The 4607-nt window shown below is 31.2% G+C and overlaps 1 long non-coding RNA gene across 3 annotated transcripts; it reads left to right on the top strand.

Moving 5' to 3' along the window:
• The first annotated feature begins 6 nt into the window (after positions 1-6).
• On the top strand, positions 7-3649 carry LOC106882883 (uncharacterized). 3 transcript variants are annotated; one of them, XR_001411045.2, is made up of 3 exons: positions 7-2281; positions 2789-2909; positions 3090-3649. It is a non-coding gene; the product is annotated as an uncharacterized LOC106882883 (long non-coding RNA). The 3 variants fall into 3 exon arrangements; XR_001411044.2 differs by having other exon boundaries at positions 7-2325; XR_001411043.2 differs by having other exon boundaries at positions 7-2909.
• Positions 3650-4607: the final 958 nt, after the last annotated feature.

Genomic DNA, 4607 nt, shown 5'->3' with positions numbered 1-4607 from the left:
CGCCTGTGTCTTTCTGTTGTTTTTTTGTTTGCTTTCCTTGCAGTGCAAAAGGCTAAAGTTAGTGAAATACACTAAGTAAGCAGTTTCGTTCATTGTTATAAAATTACCTGTATTGTTGTTTGCAACATGCTTTCTATATTTGACACAAAATCTGTAGGGAAAAGAGACGTGTAATTGGCTTGGAAGAAACTGAAGCAATGAAATTCCGGCTAGTAGGACTGCATTTTTGCGTGTTTACTCAATGTCAAAGCCACGCTATTGTGTATTGATAGAAGCAAATTTAACATGAAAGCAAAAGACTTTTTTTCCTATATCAAAGGTGGTATTGTTTAGCAGTTTTGCCATTAGCATGTTTCTGAGTCTCCATCTTTGGCAGATGCAATGATGACATGAAGAATCCTAGTGTTGTTCAGATAAGTGAACTTCATTGTATTTAGTTGAAACTAATAGCTATAATGTGTGTTTGTATGTTTCTGAATATTTTATTCATTGACAGACGTGACGAATGTCGGAAGAAAATAGAATATGTAAGAAATCAGTTCTTATTCCCGCGTTTCCTGTCGGTTGTTAACATCTCAAGATTTTTGTTGTGTTTAGCTGTGCAACTGATTTAATGCTGAGTGTTTTTTTCCTTTCTATATTTGTCACAGAATCTGTAGGTAAAAAAGATGGAAGCAATGAAATTCCTGCTTGTAGAACCGCAGTTTTGCGTATTCACTCAATTTCAAAGCCACTTTAATATGTATTGATTGAAGCAAAAGACACTTTTTTCTTAAGGAAAATTGGTATTGTTTAACAGTTTTACCATTAGCATGTTTCTCAGTTTCCATCTTTGGCAGATACAATGATGCCATAAAGTATCCTAGATAATGTAATTAAGATAAGAGAACTTCATTGCATTTAGCTGAAACTAATAGCTATAATGTGTGTGTGTTTCTGAGTATTTTATTCATTGACAGATGTGATGAATGTTGGAAGAAAATGAAATATGTAAGGAATTATTACTTTTCCCCTCGTTTCTTGTCTGATGTTAACATCTCAATATTTTTCTTGTGTTTGCCTGTGCAAATGATTTAACGCTGTTTTTTCCCCTTCAGCTTTGTCATTTTTGAGTTTTGATATGAAGCGAGTAAGAATGTTTTCCTGTCATAACTAATGGAATTAATAATTGCAGTTCCGTTTGGCTACTATTAAATGTTTACATGCAACGTAGGGAAACTAAAACGAAAATGGTTTAGTAGCTTTTTGTGTAATGTTAATTGTAGTATTTTGGAAAATGTGCTTTGTTTGTTTCTCACGTGATATTTAGATGATGAAATTGGAAATTGTCTTGATGCATGTTGCAGATTGAAGATAGCAGCAATGCAATTTATTTGGTAGATTATTGTTTTCGCATATTAAGGTAAAGAAAACATCAGTTGACAGAATGAAAAGCCTTCCAGGAAAAGTATGACTGCCTGTAAAATTAAAGAAAAGCTTGTTTGTTTTCAGTTAATGTCCATTTCCTTTTCACCTGTGTATTGTACATATGGAAATATAACTATTTTAAAGATAGTTTTAAATTTGACATCTACAGGTTTTGTATGTTCCAAGTTGCCTGTGTGATGTTTTCATCTCCTTTTTTTGTCCCTCGTAGTATTTATTTTTGCTTTGAGATGAAGATAGATTTCTTTATGAAATTTTACTGTTTGTGCCATGCCTGTTATTGGTAATATTTTACGTTGCCTATTCTGCCTTGGTTGCATAAATACTCTGTTCACAGAAAAAACCTGAAGGAAATGTATGAAGATGTTGAAGACTGTTAATATTGTCATGCAGTTACATTCAATGAATTAGTGATTGGAAACTGTAATTCTGTTGGTAAGTCTGGGTTGTATGCATTCAGTGTATGTGAATCTCTCTACTCTTGAAGCACTTTTTCCTTTCTCCACTTTTAATGTTAAATATTTCAAGCAAAATCTAGTTTAATGTTGTGGAATATCAAATGTTTGATCTCATTAGAAAAAAAAATTCGAAAGAAAATGCTGTTGTGGATACACAAGTTTTGAAATTGGGGCTTTTGGTTTTGTTAAAATATTTAGAAATGATTTTCTTATGAGGCTTCCTCATTAAAGTTGCAAGAGGTTTGAGTTTGCATTATCTTCTGTTGTCTAGGATGAATGTAACAAATATGTGCAGCAATAAAATAACCAAAGAAATCAAGCTTTGAAAAGAGCCCTCAATAAATTATGTCTCTGAAAGAAAAAAGAAATCTTTACAAGAAAGGAAAGATGTTTTGAGAGTAAGAGTTCCTTTGTTGTTAACCAAACTGTTTATATCTTTTAGGTATATTAAATACTTTGTACACATTTTCTCTTTTCTGATTAATTTCTTTTTATAAGATTTTATATGCATATAGTAATGTATGTGTGAAAACACCACCACGTGGATAAGTTTTGTGGAGGCGTGTGATATGATTTGGGTGTTGGTTTGTGTGTTCAATTCTTTGATTATGTGATGTGTTGTCTTCAAGCAACACTTCACGGATTGACACATTTCATGCTACCTTAGTCCACTCAGCTGAACATGAGGACCAGCAAATAGCAGATATGCCTCTGTTTAGTGGGTATAGTTTGTTACTCATCTGCAGATTAATTTTATGTATTAAAAATTATATTTACTACTTAATGTCAACTTGCGAATACTGATGATTAGCAAGGAAATACATATTTCCTGTTTGATTTTACTAATATTTTTGAAAGTATTTAAAAAATATTTATTTTCTATTTGTAACAACTCCTTTTTCTAGGTATACTGTTACAGGTTGAACAATTGTTTAAAAGTTGCCCTGTACTGAAGTGATCAATTACTTGACGTTAATTATGATTTTGCAGCAATGGAATGGCAGTTGTGGCCTCCAGTGTCTTCTGGTAAACTTTCACTTACTGTATTTTATAAATGCTAATTAAAATTTGCAGTTTTTTTTATTAGCTGCTTTTTTTTTTTACTTCTATTAACTAGCTTATTTCAAATGATGTTTTTATATAAAATTTCCTTGTCTGACTGTGCAGTAGACTTTGATTTACACAAATTTTCTTTTATTTGTCTAGGATGAATTTAATAATCCTGCATAATGATGGAATAGCAAAAGAACTTAAGCTCAAAAAGAATTCTCATCAAAATTGAAGTTTCCAAATGAAATATTATTTCAAAGGAAAAACAGTCAGAAATTTATAAAATTATCTGTTGAATTTAAGAAGTTTTTCTTATGATCACAAGAAGCTCATTATCATTAAAATGTCAGTTATTTCAATAGCTAATTAAATTGCACTACTGAAACAAAATTTAGCAAAATTTATGAAACACATTGTGGATATATACAACCAAAATAATTGAGTGGTCTGGAAATGAGCATAACTCACAAACGTAAAAAAAAAACATATCAAAAAGTGCCAAACAAATATTTTAATTTTATTTATTGGAATTGTACAAGTGATGAAACTATATGAAAACTGAAAAAATCGCTTTGCCATAATTACTTATCAAATCTTCTGTAGGCATCTGGATACTGATAATCTACTCCATGTATGATAAAACACTCGATACTATTATGAATATAGTTGTCTATCATGTATCTAAATAAAAAAAAATAAAAAATTTTTCAATCAGATTCAGATGTAATTATTTATCAAATCTTATGAAAAGCTTGATATGGCTATGTCTACTGAAACCACCCTTACAGAATAGAATATATTCTGCAGACTCCCTTCTCTGGTATCAGCAAAAATTTTTGTTTTAAAACATTTTCTAATTAACATCCAAAATAAATGCTGTTTATGATGTAAAAATAATTTTTTTATGCTTAAAAATACAATTCTTATATTCTTTTGGTGGTTTTAGTCATTGGCCTGTTTATTTTTATTGATCTCTCCCAAAATAACCAGGTGTAAGATTTAACAATCAACATGGGACAAACAAATATTTTAGTCCAATGCACTGATCCTATCATCCAATGTCAATATACATGCACATATAAAATTTTGTCCACGGTTCAACAGTAGCTGAGGGGTCTGAGATTCTCAGCTTAAGCGTGGTGTGTGTGTGTGTGTATATATATATATATATATATATATATATATATATATATATGCCCTTCCTAGAGCTAACCACTTTGCAGAGTGTACTGGGTGCATTTTTTGTGGCACAAGTACTAGTGAGGTCACAGTGTAAGTTGCAACACTAAAGAACTCTCAACTGAGAGGGAGGATAGTAGAGAAGGTGACTTTATGTTAGGTGTTGGCAAGTTCAAAGTATGATGGAACAGGAACTACTTTGTTTTAGAAGAGATACATGCATGCAATTTCTATCAATGGTAAAAGACACCTGCTCTAAGTGTCGTATTGGGGAAATGGTTCATAATTGTTATTGCAAAACCCATATTTTATATACAAAATTAAAATTTTAATAAAATGTATTGCAAACCAGAAAGTGTGAAATAAAGCAAAAAAATGAGAAATATAAAATTTGAATGCATATGCAACAAACATCATCATCATCATCATCATCGTTTAACGTCCGCTTTCCATGCTAGCATGGGTTGGACGATTTGACTGAGGACTGGTGAAACC

This window comes from Octopus bimaculoides, chromosome 1 (assembly GCF_001194135.2).
Source record: "Octopus bimaculoides isolate UCB-OBI-ISO-001 chromosome 1, ASM119413v2, whole genome shotgun sequence".
Lineage (NCBI taxonomy): Eukaryota > Metazoa > Mollusca > Cephalopoda > Octopoda > Octopodidae > Octopus > Octopus bimaculoides.
This window is presented reverse-complemented; position numbering and strand designations above follow the sequence as displayed.